At 32.7% G+C, this 16,703-nt stretch overlaps 1 protein-coding gene and 1 long non-coding RNA gene across 2 annotated transcripts in view; one reads left to right on the forward strand and one right to left on the reverse strand.

Annotated features, from left to right (window-relative positions):
* LOC127718114 (uncharacterized) overlaps nucleotides 1-1,179 on the forward strand; it is a 49,222-nt gene extending 48,043 nt beyond the window's left edge. Inside the window, exon 2 of the long non-coding RNA XR_007989578.1 lies at nucleotides 979-1,179. This is a non-coding gene — a long non-coding RNA (uncharacterized LOC127718114). The remainder of the gene's footprint in view (nucleotides 1-978) is intronic.
* LOC127718113 (protein Wnt-6-like) overlaps nucleotides 1-16,703 on the reverse strand; it is an 85,296-nt gene that overhangs the window by 57,203 nt on the left and 11,390 nt on the right. The window lies entirely within an intron of this gene.

Raw genomic sequence — 16,703 nt, forward strand, 5'->3', positions numbered from 1 at the left:
AGACTGTAAATGTCAGTAATTTAAATCATAATGATTTATTGATTGATTGTTGATTGATTGTTGTTTAGCTTTCTGTGGCAAATATTTCATGTATCTTCAGGACTTTACAGACCCTAACTCTTTGGTTTGCTGTAAATTTGTTTTGTCCTGAAAGTGTGCATAAGATATTTGACATATGAGGTAAACATACAATTTTTAGGAGTAATGATTGAATATTTGGTTAAATATTGTTAGCTTAATGTCCAGTGGTAAATCAATCATGCATATTCTAAACGATCGAAATAATTAAATTCATCAGTTAATATATTCAATCAATCTGATCGTTCTGAATATGCATGAACGATTTGCCACTGGACAATAAGCAAACAAAATTCAATCAATTATTGAAACATTACTCTTAAAATTATCAAAAGAATATACAGACCGATAAAATATTTACATGTCAGTTGCTTATATCATTGCAGCATTATACATATTATTCCCCGTTCCTTCCTTTCGCGTGTTAAATCGTCGTTAATCAATCCGTTAATCTTTCTTTCGAGCATTAAACTGCCATCTATCAATCAATCAATTAATCAATTAATCTGTTTTTAGTTAAAAGATAAATAACACTTTTCTACACAATTAATGAAAGATGTAATTATATAAGAACCTCAGCAACAAGAAAATATTAATATAAAAACTGATTCTCTAAAATACTCAACGAAGGTTATTTTTTTTCCACATGGTAACGACTGATTCTATTCGTGCCAAATAATGATTTATATTTCTCTTGAAGTCTTATTAAATAGAATTTTGACGAAATATGTTAATTTTTATTTTTCCGTTTTTTATCGGTGATTATGAAAAGTTACTGGTAGTTTTTGTATCTGATTACCTGTTTTTTGTTTGTTTTGCCTTTGTGTGTTCGGCTTATATTCATTATCTCATATTACTTTTTATATATACAATGTATTATGTCTTGTTTTTATTTTTCAGGATTTTGCTTTTATACAAGAAGATTATAATCGCTGGGGCCATTAGGCGATAGAAAAGCTTAACGAAAACGACGGGAAAGAGATATGTAAATAGGTACACAGAACGATATATTTTTGGTGCACAAGTACCTTATATTGGTATGCAGGACTTAGTAACCACAACTATCACGAGAATCGTTCAAATGAATAAAACTAAAAACGACCAGATATTTCCTTTACTTTATCACAAATGTTTGTCTGAACTTTAGCTTGTAGAATTGATTCGACATATTTTGAGCTATTTACCCTTCCGAAACACGAGGTTAGTCGGTTTTTAGTGGGTTCATATTAATCCAACAATAGTAAAGGCAATGGCCATTAATCGACGGGAGGCCTATAATCATAAGCTTGTCTGTGCGTCCATCCGTCCGTCCGTCCGTCCATAACAAATCGTTCCCACTTTTAAACTCTTGGAGTTCGGTAATGCAACTTGGCATGAGTATTGCTAACTAATAAAAGGTGTGCCGCGAACATACTTCATACTGCAAGGGCTACATATTTTTAGGAACAACCAATCTTGCTTGCATATTGTGTAGTTTCTAGAAACAATTATTCACAACTACACTACACTGGGTATAAATAAAATGAAAGGTTTTAGGGCGTTACTTATGGTTATAGCCGTCTAAAGGCAAGACCGTGTATGGAAAGGCAATCGCACAAGTCCCGCATACACCATCCATCCTTTGACAAATCAATGTGCGCAAGTTCTTTACATAAAATATACAATATGTGTTTGTTTATTTGATAATTATTTACGTTTCTGATATCGACAGTTTATTGGTTACAGATTTAAAGGTTATGCATGTTCCCCCACGTGCAGAGCATGTGATTTTCATTATCTAAGCTGCTAAAGTAATGGAGAAGAGTCAACATTTTAATTGAGTTGTATAATTTTCAAATGTATTACCCCGTACACAACTCAAGATTGGTCGTTAATCTTTGTGTGCCATCAATGGATATGTTTAGGTTTTTTTTTTGCACTTTGCAAAAAAGAGCTATGCGATATCAATAAAGATGTATTTCAACGGTGGACGTGTTTTGTGGTTTTCATTGTACGACTTTCGTGTCTTGAGTGTATTTCTATGTGTCAAGTTTTCTAATTTTATACAGATTTGTGTCTCGTTTTGATGTGATTGTTTTTACTCTCGTAGGCATGTTTACGAATTAAACTGAAATTGATCACTTTTTAAGTCTTTCAAATTTAAAAACAATTAATGCACTCTTAAGCATCAATCAGCTGTTTCGTAGACTATAATTCTTTGTTTAGTCGCCCTTAGCTCATCGGATCAAAGGGTTTCCGAATAAAACGAGACTTCAAAACGTAGTTTAACGTTACTTTATTAGTTACACAAACAGAGATAACAATTTGACATTAAGTATTCCTATATCTGACCGATGAGAACAAATTAGTTTACCATGTGACATAATCCGATAACTAAGACACTTATACTAGTTAATTCACAGTTAAATCCGTGTCCAGTTGCAATTTATTCCAGGTAAATAGACGTATATACAAATATGTGTAAACATTTAGTATCATCATATCTCAACGGAACGATTTACAAATTGATCTTATAATAGTTGTGATGGTATGTGACAGATCCCCTCTGTCAAATTGTTAGATATCCTCAATGAGACCGTCAGAACGATGGTACATTGTTTTACGCGACTGTTTTCACATTACAGACAGGTTTGAGAAGAATCGAACCCGAGAATCCTGCAACATCGTCAACATGTCACTGTTAGGTTAATTGGTAATTTAAAAAGAATTACATGTACGAAAGGATAACCTTTTTTTATCTTTTAAAATGAAAAATGAAAAAAGTATTATTAATCTATCAATTTGACATAAAATTATTCAGATGTTTAAAAAGATATTAGTCTATAACGAGATATCTGTATTTTTTTATCTTTGACTCGCATTTTTGGCCTTTTTGCTTTTTAAATTAGGGAAAACAGCTTTAACTGTTAATTTAAAAATAGTCTCATTTATATAAACTGTCATGAGTAATTCCATATGAACAACAACCTTTCCAAAATGAGATTGTGCCACAAGATGAATGATACAACGATATTTCTATGAGTAAACTATCTGTTTTGGAGTAAGACTGTTGTGAATATTTAATTTGTGCAAGTACTATGTATACAATAGTCATTTTAGGTACAATAGGTCAATCACTTTAAAAGAGAAAAGGCAGTTTGCCAATTGCGAAATCGCCTATTAAGTTATAATATCCATTCAACATTAACTTTAAGATTGATTTATTGAATATTGGTGTTTGACACCAATTCAAGCAGTCTTGTCTATAGCATGATGGCATGTTCTTTTTTTTTGTGGAAGAAACCGAACCGACCTTCGTTTTGAAAACTTACAATCCTAGTCAATTAAGTTCGGAGTCGGACATAAATTCTACGAACAGGGTTTTAACTCACAACCTCAGTTTTGACAGTCTTGTGATGGCAGTATATGAAATACTTAGACCACTGGGCCACAGAGCCCCTTTCAACTTTTTGAAACACTCTTAGAAACAAGACTTATGATAATTAAGTATGCCAGTTTCACCTACATAGGACTCAGTTGCGCTCAAATCAAATAAATGGAAGATCAATTCATATATAAAATTGAAGAGAACAGAAAAGCAAAAAATTACGAGCGGTATTAAAAAAAAAAAGAAAAAAAAAAAGCTTTCCCTAGACGACAGACATCTTACCCCCTTGTCAGTGAACCTTTCCTAGGTTTTCGAGAGATTAGATTTTTGATAGACATCAAAAGTAGTTAATTAGATACACAAACAAATACAGTAACTCGATATTTCTTGGCCATTAAAGAATTAGGTAAAAGAGAAGCGGAAGATATCAATGGAATATTCAAACTCATAAGACGTAGACGAACTGGCAGCGTCACGGCAAACATAAGTCGTAGACGAACTGACAGCTTCACGGCAAACATAAGTCGTAGACGAACTGACAGCGTCACGGCAAAAACGAAACACGACGAAAAGACAAACAAGAGACTACAAAACATATAAACTTAAGACTGAGCAACACGAACGATATTCCATGGGATTCTCGTGACAAGTATATGAACTATATATTTAGATTCTCGGACATATCGACCGCCTCGGTGGTCTCGTGGTAGCGTCTTCACCTCGAGTGTGGGATGTCGTGGGTTCGAACCCCGGCCGGGTCAAACCAAAGACTTTTAAATTGGTATTTGTTGCTTCTCCGCTAAACACGCGGCATTAAGGTGTAAGAGCAAAGACTGGTCGGCTCGGAGTCAGAATAATGTGTCCGGGTAAGGTGACATGTCTTCCTGCATGCGGACTGTTACCTTGTGCACTAGCATGTTAAAAATCCGGCCCTGCTTGTCGGTCTACTACAAAGCAGGGTTAATATTCATATTACATTAACATGTTCTCGTCATGAATATGCATATTAATTTGCCGCTGGACGTTAAGAATCCATCCATCATCGTCATCATCTCGGACATATCGTGTTTAAAAATGTCATTTATTGACAGTGTTATTATTTCGAGTGAAAATAAGAAAAAAAATGTTTTCATTCCTGTCATTAAAACCAGTTTATCTAAAATAGTTCTTCTGCTGGATTTGATTATTTACTTCTTTTTGAAAATGAACACTGAAAAAGGACTACCGTGAAGAATTAAGAGCCTCTACTCAACTCTATTAGCACTTAACATATTTGCTTAACAAAAACTACAGATAAATCAAAAGTATTAAAGACATGAAAGATAGTTTAGAGTACCACTTCAAGCCAAGTTTAATGCTATCTATTTGTACAGTAAATCCGACAGTGCAAACATCTAAATAATTGTGGTCAAAAAGCAGACGGGAAATTTTCTTTATGAATAAGTAAATTGTGTATATATGTTTTGGTTGTTTTCCGAGCCAAAAACGGTACTTTGACAATCAAAGATTAAAGAAGGAAGGCGAAAGATACCACAGGGACATAGGAAATCAAATCGAATACTCATCTCTGAATTAATCATTTTTTGATTAACTTCATAGATGTTTTAACCAGGAAACTAGATCGTTTTAGAAACCGCGAGTATGGTTCATGAATTTGAATACATGTACCTTATTTGAAGTCAGTCAGTATTGAAGTTATTACTAATATTTTAAGTTGGTCTTTGCTGTTTATTATAAATGTATATATTAAATCGCTTGGATTGAAAATCAAGGACATTCTTAGATTTCTGACTTGTTTCATTTTAAACCGTTTGAATCGACTATTTAAATGAATGGGGATCATGTTTCAGAAAAATGTAACATATTATGGATTTCATTTAATAGTCATTAAAATTAGCCTAGAAGAACAATAGAAGTTCCAAATAAAAAACAAAAATTATAGCCTTAATTCAAATTTAAGAATATATTTTCAGATTGACACCCGTGCGATATATATATTCTTTTAGTCTCTGTAAATTCGGAACCCAAGTTCAGGATTTTCTATTTCTATACTCCTAAAACTTAGAATTATCAAAAACTTACAAATTTTAATATATCTATGTTAGTTCATGGATAGATAAATATGCTATTTAAAAAATTGAAGGGTATAGATATACATTTGTGACTTTTTACATACCCCGATAAATGCTCAGATATAAAAAAAAAAAGCTCATATATTGAGACACTCGAGATCTCTTTGTGAAAGCTCACATCTTGAGCCATCCCTTTTTTGAAAGCTCACATCCTGAGACATTCTCTTTGTAAAAGTTCACATATTGAGACATTCTCTTTGTGAAAGCTCACATCGTGAGACATCCCCCTTGTGAAAGCTCACATCTTAAGACATTCATTTTGTGAAAGTTCACATCTTAAAACATTCCTTTGTGAAAGCTCATACCTCGAGACATCCCCTTTGTAAAAGCTCACATCTTAAGACATTCACGTTTTAAAAGCTCACATCTTGAGACATTCACTATTTGAAGGCGCACAGATTGAGACACTCCCTTTGTGAAAACTCACATCTTGAGACCTTCCTTTTGTGAAAGTAAGTACTTTAGCTCACCTGCATGAAATGATTTCATGTAAGAATAAATTAACTCAGTGTGTTATCTTTGTTCTACAATTTACCCTCCACTATGTATCCAAATTATGAATGAAAGAAAATCAGGAGACATAATCAATTGACTGTAATATAGCCAATTGTTTTCATTAGTCGAGACACACAAATATGCAAATGATCAATGAAAACATGTCTGAAACAACATGAAACCGTATATTTTGCCAAACGACTGATAGATGAAAAACGATAGAATTAAAGTGAAACAACATTTTGCCAAATATATTGTGAAGATACCAAAAATAACAGTTATTAAGAGGCAACATAAATTTACCGATGTTCAAAATTTGTTAATATATTTTGAATATACAAAGCCAGAGAAAATATCCGAGGATTCACTGGAACCCCGAACGGAGCGGGACCGAGTAAGTATCTTCTGCTATAAAACGTACTCATTGTGTTGTTTTATAACACTCCGGTATACGTTCTTTTTATATAAATAAGAAGATGTGGTATGAGTGTCAATGAGACAACTATCCATCCAAGTCACAAAGTGTAAAAAGTAAACAATTATAGGTCAAAGTACGGCCTTCAACACGGAGCCTTGGCTCACACCGAACAATGTTCTTTATGTTTTTTAATCTACTGATTTAGATTAGAAAGAGTAAGGGTTGAGATCTTAAAAAAAGTAGTTTGACTCCGGCCCAACACACATGTCTGTTCCATATCAGGATCGTAGTCAGTAGCTGTCGTATTAACACACAATTCTGTAGAAAATAAATTAAAAAAAAATTAAAAATATATTACATACGGCAGCTACCGACTAAGGGAGTTACCATTTGATTTTTATTGGGTGGGGGGGTGGGTGCTAGGATGAAATTTGAAAAAAGGCAGGACAGGAGTTTTGAGTAAAAAAAAAGGCAGGATGAGCAACTTGGCAAAAAAAAAAGGTGGATGACCATTTATGTAAAAAAAGTCAGAATAAACTAATAAAAAAAAGGCAGGACCGAATAAAGTGAAAAATAAAAAGGCAGGACAGAGATTACAACTAAAAAAAAAATGCAGGACAAAATTTTTCATCCTAGCTCCTCATAAAATTCAAATGGTAGCTCCCTAAGTTCCTGATTTGGAACAGGCATGTGTGGTGAACAGATCTTTGATTTTTCTTCTGTTAAATGTATTTACATTTTTATCACGTGATTTTTATAGACGTGGGATGATTTAGAGCTTGAGACATGTCACTTGTTGTGTGTTGCCTATTAAAAATTATTCGGTTATTTTTGTCGTTGGGTTGCTTCCAAATCTCCTTTCATTCAAGTTTCTATGTTCGATATACATTTCTTGAATTACCATCATTAGAACTGTTCAGAACCAGACATTTGCAAAGATGTATCAATGCATTGGGATGGACCTTAAAACAATAGCAATCACTTAAATCGATTTAAGATTATTACAAATATCAACAAAGCATTAAAATTATCAACCCGATTAAAGCCGAAGGTCGTCCGGACAAGTTAAGCATTTTTATATATGCATTATTTGGCAGTGCCAGCTCTTTTAGACATAAGAAGTTGTGGTATGATTGCCAATGAGACAACTCATCACAAGAGACCAAATGACACAGAAATTGTTTCTGCTGCTCCTTTCAGACAACGGAGGCGAACACAACTAACTGCATACATCTTTCATCTGTATAAGATTGATCATGTCAATCAAGCTAGAAATAAAAGGACGACCTGACAAGCGATTACTATAGGCTCCCTAAAAACCTAAAAAAAAAATACAAAAAAACCCAGCTCACAGAACACTATATAAAAGCAAAAGATTGGTCAACACGAAGCCCACTACTGTATCATAAGTTACACTAGCCAGTAGTGAATCTCACAATGTTTTTGATAATTCTATATTTCTGTTTAAAGATCATGCTTTTATTATGAATTGAAATAAAAATAGAAATAAATTGTTGATTAGATAGTAAGTAATTCGTATGTAAATTCGTTTCCTCATCATCTTCTCATTATTTTGAATTCTGTTAAATTTGGTATATACTGACTGGTAAAAAAAGAGACAGAAAAGGAGCCGAAGCAAGCAAACTGTGGTAAAGTGTTAAAATAAATATCTGATAATTTCAGAAATGATGGAACTTTATATAGTCCAAGGTTTGCACTAAATCTTGAATGAACATAAAACAGGAATAGGAAGATTGATTGATTTATTGTTGGTGCTTAACGCCACTTTCAGCACCCTTGGACTTTTTATCGCGATTAGTTGTTATTGATGGAGGAAGCTGGAGTACCCGGATAAAACAACCGACCATCGCCAGGAAAAATGTCAGTCTAAGTCAATTAAGATCGATGTTGAACGCAATGATTCGAACTAATAACCTCATTACTGTAGATGAACTACTTTGACCACTCGGCCACCGAGGCCCCTTGAAATGGAAGATGAAATAAGCTAGATTGTGTGTATCATCAAGAATAAAAAAAAAATAGGAGAAAATTCATATCAATTTAAAAAAGATAAAGAACAAACATGTTAAAAGTAAAAAATAAAATTTCAACATAATGAAAAAGGACACATGGGATAATTCAATAATCCTGTTTGTCATATTACCCTGATATTAAAAAGAAGAAAACAAGTGTATATTTTACTAAAAACACACTTAATCATTTACAAAATGATGTCATTATTGAGCTGCTTTGGGTAAAAATCAACCTTATGCAAATAAATATCAATACATCTCTTAACCTATTTCGGGTTGAAAAAATCTGTATGCAAAGTCTGTAACTGTTTGAAGATTGAGTTGATATAAGAACCCTACAAAACATACCGAAATTCATCTTTTTTTTTAATGTTCCAAAATCAGTCAAAGTCTAATACATGTATATATATATATATATATATATATATATATATATATATATGTATATATATACGTGCACTTGCATAAGGTCGATTTCTATCCGACGCAGCTCATATATGTATACAACAGTTTACAATACCTTACTGTTGGTTAAAAATATTTCTGTCCGCTCCTATTTATCCAGATAGTGATCAAAATCAAATGTATAGAGATATTATCATGACTTGTAACGTTTGTGACAATTTGGATGCTCATAATTTCTTCAAATGATAAATATGAAGTGCGGTTTATAATAAAGTTGCATGTACTAAGCACGCAGCAAAAAAAAACTTTATAATTGCTAACCAGAATGTTAGAAATAGAAAAAGCAGAAATAGGTTTCTATATAATGAATTATTTAGGTTTATAACAATAATAAAACGCGAAATCAACATCGGTTAATTATTTCTGGATTTAATTCTGTAGCTGCACCCTACCGTTTTTGGCAGGATGATGGTTTAACCATTTCACGACGACCACCATAGAAGCCATATGTTAAAGCCAGAGAGATTCCGATCTGTCAACAGACAAATAAAACGCAACATTAACTAAGAATGCTATTTCTGAATATGATCTTTTATTTGTCTGCAGAAGACCGAAATTCTGTAATAAATCTTAATTCTCTTTCAATGGTTCCTTGTGTATTCGATAGAATATTGCTTTGTACCTGGCAGAGATGCCGAGGAAAGCTGCAATGCCTTATTTTACGAGCTGAAATGAAATGCAAGGGATACAATCTTACCATCATTGAGGATCTGGAAGGGGTCCTTCGTTTCTGTATTTAGTTTTATTTTCTAGATCATTTTTCTATATTGTTTATAATTTTTGCCCATTTTTCTCTATTCTTTATAATTTTTGCCCATTTTTCTCTATTCGTTATAATTTTTGGCCATTATTCTCTATTCTTTATTTTTTGTGCTTATTTTTCTCTATTCTTAATTTTGCTGGCCCATTTTTCTGCAGTATTGGTCCATTTTTCTCTATTCTGTAAACCCCACCAGACCCTCATACTTTCGACAACACAGACAACACCCGAGCCACTGCTTGGCAGATATAGATAATAACACAGATGACAGGGATCTTGCTTATGCATATCAAAGAGCGAACAGTTACCTCTCAATCACCAACAAGCCAAAAATGATCTAAGTCGTAAAATGTTATGATAATTTGTAAATAAGTTACCCCTAGTATCTATTTTGAAATTAATAATGTATTGGCGGGATTGCTTCCTTGCATAATAGACACGTACCCAGTCGTAAGCGTTGAGTTCGAATACTTAGACTTCTTTAGCTCAGTCGGTTAGAGTTATGACTTTGAACACAGAGGTAAAGGGTTCGAGTACAGGAAGAGACAATGTGATTTTCTAACAAGAAGCATGCAGTCTGATTACACTGTGGTCATACATGAGGGTGCGGATGGGGGTTTACAGAATAGATAATAATGGACAAAAAATATAAAGAATAGAGAAAAATGGACCAAAAAATAAAGAATAGACAATAATGAGGTGTTAAAATATAAAGAATAGAGAATGATGAGAAAAAAAATATAAAGAATATAGAATTGAAGGACCCTCAATCAAGACCCTCACTTATGTGATTTGAAAAGAATTTGGAGAAAACGGTATTGAGGTCTCAAATTCAGATTTCAACTTTAAAAATCTACTTTAATAGTCCATATATAGTGATCACAAGCTAGTCAGCTCTGTTATTTGTCTCTTTTCCCTCCTTTTTAATTGCTGTTTGTCTTTCTATTCTTCAGTTTTTCATTGTCTTTTTTGTAGCTCAAGAAAGGATAATACAAAGACTACAGTGGCAATAAAATATTTATGAATATAGAATTACCTCATTATAATTCAAAACAAAACGACAAAACAGAAGATATATCTGAATAGTGAAAACATTAAAAATCTCTTAAAAATCCAATTTGAGAAATAAATTTAACAACTCAAAAATGGAGAATGAGGCAAACTAAAGTTTTTTTTTGTAATTCATTTTTATTTTATCTGAAAAAGCACCAAGCATTGTGATACATGAATACATAGATAATTTATAATACATGTATTAATATTAATTTTTTCAATAACAGTCTAAAGTTAAAAAGTTAATAATGCTAATTTTATATAACAAACTAAAGTTAGAGAACGGAAAACAATTTCGGGACGGACAAGGAAAAACCTTAATGCCCCCTCCGCTACGTCGGAGGAATAATAACAAAACAATAAATAGGAAAATAAAGAGTAAGAATATTAACTAATTAAACTTAACTTTGTACTGATAATTTTCAACTTCGAATCTTAAGTCGTGTGAATGAAATATCAACTCATTTGACTATCAATTAACCCGTTAGTAAACATTGAAATGTTAATCTGACCTAATAAGGGGTCAGACGTTTTATCTGACAGAAAATACCCGAACTAAGACAGGTAATTCGCGTGTGGTCCATCATTATGAGATTTATAGATGTTCATTTCGTTGGCTTTTTAACTATTAAGAACGTCTAATGTCTTCATCGCTTTGTGGGTTAAGTGAAGCGAGACACATGATCGAACATGAATGACAGTGATTAAAAGCTGATCGTAAGGTTAAGATAAACTAATTGAAGATATTTTAAACTAGAAATATTTCAATGGTTTGTAAATAGCAGTGTGAGATACTAATTGTGTAAAACAATCGTACAGCTCTTTCTACTGATTTCGACAGTTTGTTCTATTTTGTACTATTACGGCACTGTCTAAGTGTGGGTGGGGGTTTGGTGCTCTCAAGCATATTTAACCATGCTACATTATTTTTGCTACTGTCCTAAGGAGTAGCATGATGGAGTTGAGCACATGCACGCCATATTAATTATGTTACCGTCTCAGGTTCTAGAAACTCCTATATTTATAGACACCAGTAATCTTATTTTACCATAACGTTGTCAGATACTTCTAGATAGATAGCAAGCTTTTTATAAAGCTAAACTTGTTTCAAAAATAAGCAATGTATTTGTTTGTGAAAATAGTTGATATGAATTTTTATACATGTATCAGAAAAGAAAATTTTCAAGTAATGATTTGATTTATTTCGTCAGGTTTTCAATCAAAATACATATTCGACACATTGTCACTTTATTGAGATCATTTCAGTGTATCAAATCATCCCATTTTCAAAAACTAATTTTCTTGTAAATATTTGTTTCCTTTCACCTAGGTATAATGAACATCAAAATTCACTTTTAAAAAGATCAAACGATTATTTAATAGGGAAATATGAAAAAAGGAAAATCTAATGTATTTATGAAGTCGACCAAAATGTATGAATGGTAACTATATTGAACTATGTGCAATTGAAACAAATTGATTTACATGTAAAGTATTCAAAACATTGATAAGAACTGCTGTATCATTCACATTGCATAATTCTAATTTTATGCTTAAGTTGCATATTTCTGCAGTTACGTAAAATCGAGAGAATTGACTTTTAATTTCCTTTTCAACAGTCTAGCTTTCATAAGACCTGAAATTGTAAAGATAATAAATCTACCCTCATCTTGTCAAACAAGCTAGTACCATTTGCAAACACCAGCGAAAAACCCCAACAAAAACAATGATTATGGATCAAAAACCCTCAAAAAGGAGATGGGCCAGGGTACTAAGGAAGTGTAAATTGTCCCTTCTCCACTTGTGGTGTTAGTTGTGATACCAAGTCAAATATCGATTGATTGATTTAATTGGTGACGTTTAACGACACTTTCAGCACTCTTGGCTTTATTGTTGTGGCCAACTTTAAATTGGCGGAGGAAGCCGGAGTACCAGGAGAGAACCACCGACCTTCGGCAACTGGCAATCCTAGTCAATTTGTATAGGGGTTCAAACTTCCCTCAGTGTTAAAAATCTCTACAACATCCGATTTGAGAAATGAATTCAACAACTCACCATCCAAGTCACAATATATAAAAAGTTAAAAAACTATAGGTCAAAGTACGGCCTTCAACACGGAGCGTTGGCTCACACCGAACAGCAAGCTATAAAGTGCCCCAAAATGACTAGTGTAAAACAATTCAAACAGGAAAACCAACGGTCTAATCTATATAAAAACCGAGAAACGAGAAACACCTATGGACCACACTAACAAACGACAACCACTGAACAATAGGCTCCTGACTGTCTATTTACATTATTTTTTAAGAGTTTTTTTTTTTATTTTATGATTGCTCAAAAAGACAACATACTGCCAGTTACCCGAGCCGAATTAGAGTTTGATATATACTATAAATATATACGCTTGTCTTTTTACTAAGACTTTGATGACCTATATATCCCTTTTGGTTGTTTAGTTGGTGTCTCATTGCCGTATATAATATTTTCCTTTATTTGAGTCTTATCAAGAGTTCAACTTACTTTTTGTTGCGCTTCTGTACTTTTCAGATATTTTACCAGAAGTCAATTCAGTACTGTTCAGACATTTCGCCGGAAGTCAATTCAGTGCTGTTCAGAAACTTCGCCGGAAGTCAATATAGTACTGTTCAGACATTTCGCCGGAAGTCAATTCAGTACTGTTCAGAATTTCGCCGGAAGTCAATTCAGTATTGTTCAGTTATTTTTCAGATAATTCAGTTTTAATTTGTTTAAACAGGTAAATATAAACTACTGAACTTTTTGAAAACAGACTGAAAACAGACTGAACAATCTTAATTGACCGGAAGTAAAGTGTCTGAACATTACTGGATTTTTCAAAGAAGATATGTCTTAAAATGTAGTTTTTATTCAGTATTTTTTTTATAAGATCAGTTTAAATCATAATGGCTGTTCAAGTGTTTCATTTCAAAATCTATATCCTAGTGAACAGAATATTGGGTAAAATCGTAGTTTAGATCAAAAACCAATAAAATAATGGAAAAGCAAATTATATCAAAGATGCAGCATTATTATTGCTGTTCATCATCTAAACATAAGCTGGATGGTTTTCAACGGTGGGCCCAATATCTCATACAGAACAAGAAGATCAGAAGAATCTTCAACTTCGACTTTAGTGGAATTCTCTTTTGAATAAAGTTAAAACATGTATGGCGCGACACTTACTAAAAAGAAGATAACTCTCTATAAGTAAGTAAGGCCTTTCAATAACCTTAGAAAAAAGCATCTTTTACACATACTACAAGTTTCAAAGCAGATGACATCTCATGTGTTCATGTTTTACAATGTTTCAGAAAGACTTCGAAATTTAATAAAATAAAAAAAATGTTCAGTTGAATATTAAAATCTATCTTATATGAAATTCATGAAAACTAATTAACACAACCGGTGCCTGTGGTGCAGGACGATTTGCTTACACTTCCGGTAAACCCGATACCACCATAGGATTTTGGTGGTTTTTGTGTAGCTCAGTCTTTGCGTTTTCGGTGTAGTTTTTTACAGTCCTTGTTTTCCCCATCGTTTTCGTTTTGGTCATGGTGTAGTTATTCGTCGGCCTCAATTTTTCATGATTCCTCTGGTCACCTCTGTCTCTGACTTATTTAAACGATACGAATAATAGTTGAGCAATGCTATTGGTACCTCTTTAATTATACATGCATGTATTTATTGACTTTTTAGTTTTTTATGAGTCTATTAAAATGAAATACGAAACTAAACTCATTAAATTTATGCATGTATTTATTGACTTTTTTAGTTTTTTAAGAGTTCTATTAAAATGAAATATGAAACTAAACTCATTAAATTTCTCAATATATCAAGTACTCTTTCTATCAGACTATTCTTTGTCTAGTTCAAAATCGGAGGTTACATTGTGCATCAAGCCCAAAATATTGTACTCTAAACCTTAATATATTTTTTTTTACTTTAATCACGTTTACTTTTTTTTCTCTTTATTCTATTTCAGATAACTTACGAAATATTAAGTCTTCAACCATTCTACCTCCAGCACAGGGGTAAAAGATTTGACTAATAAGACCATGGATTTATTACCAAACATAAACCACTATTGACCTTAATGATTGAGACAGATCACGTAATTGATTTTTCCACATCTCTAGTCACAGATCATACATATTTGTACCTCAAAGATTTTAATACACGATTACTCTTTAATACAGTCAGTGACGTGCCCGGAATTACCGCCCTCGTAATAGCATGTTCTTTACGAGACGATTTAATTGTTATGACGGGAACATCAAAACGAATATACTCTTTTATAGTTTGAGTATAGACAAACACAATACCTATTTTAACAGTAATAACAAATAGTCAAATATATTAAGATATCTTATTCACAAAAAGGGGTTATCACTTCAATAATGTCAAAAGACCAATGGTATCAGTTACCGTCTTATCTTTGATTAATGTCACGTGATAGTTATGCCTTACATCGAGATACGAGACTTCGGTCCGATGTTTTTTAATTTTTATTATACAGTTACATTTGCTTTTGTTACAGATGTTCTCAAGTACTTAATTTAGTAGATTTACAAATGACTATGATAGTTTAAGTTATATGAATATAATAGAGAATGGAAACGGGGAATGTGCCATATAGACAACAATCCGACCAAAGAGCAGAACACAGTCCAGGAACACCAATGAGTCTTCAATGCAGCGAGAAAATCCCGCATCCGGAGGCAGGCTTCAGCTAGCCCCTAAAACAATAATGTATACAAGTTCAGCGAATTGGACGATCCACTAAACTCCGAAACATAAACATGAACTAAAATTTAAAAAACACACAAGACAAATAAAGGCTAGAGGTTCCTGATTGGGGACGGGATTAAACATATTTTGTGAGAACTTAACCATCCGCTATACCTCTAGCCAATGTGGAATAAACAAACACACATCAAAACGCACAATGAAACTCAGTTTAAAAGAAGTCAGAGTCCGATGTTAGAATACATGTTATTGCGGGTTATACATTTAAAAGTCAAAAAGACAACAACCTAAACACACAAAATATGATGAAGACACCAACTGCCTTCAACAAATAAATGTCCACATAATATAAAAAAATCACTGCTCGCTTCCAATATTGAAAAGTAAATACAATACATTGTCAAAGACTTGCTTTCATTATTCGAGCGTCACTGACGAGAAATTAATTGTAAAAATGCGCATCTACTGTAGTAAAATTGGGACTGTTAATGGGTTTTTTTTTCAGAAGGATTCGTCTTTTGGTAAACTGGTTGTATAGAATTGCGGTATTATAAAGTGTTTCTCTTGTGCTGATTTTATTGCACTTTTTTATGTATTTGCTATTAATCCAGTGAAACTGATTTAAAGAAGAGGATTGAAATAATGATAAAAGTTTACCCCTCCACATATCCACGCACCTACATTTGTATCTCATATCATCAGAATAAGGTATTTTTTTGCAGTGATATTTATGGCATTCTGAAAATTTTCCCCCTTTACACCAACATATTTAAATCTCAACATATTTGTACCAAGCATTATATAAGGTGTGATATTTTTGACAAATTCTTAAATTACATATAATTGTCTTTTCACTACAATAAGCACGTAATGAATATCTTGTAGTGTTTCCAAGATATCAGCCATTTGAGGAAAATTTGGCGGGAAATTATTCTCTCTAGATTTTTCATACATTTAACATTGGCACCTTTTTTCTTTCAAAAACTATGAAAAAATAACAAGAGTTTTTTTTAAATTTTCAAATATGGCTTTTTAAACTATATGTAATACAAAATATGAAAAGAAAAGTAGGGGTTTGTGGGCAAAATGTTTTTAATGGCACTACATGGATAAAACCAGAGGATTTCGAATATCTGGC

The sequence above is a fragment of the Mytilus californianus genome, unplaced genomic scaffold (genome assembly GCF_021869535.1).
Source record: "Mytilus californianus isolate M0D057914Y unplaced genomic scaffold, xbMytCali1.0.p SCAF_10, whole genome shotgun sequence".
Lineage (NCBI taxonomy): Eukaryota > Metazoa > Mollusca > Bivalvia > Mytilida > Mytilidae > Mytilus > Mytilus californianus.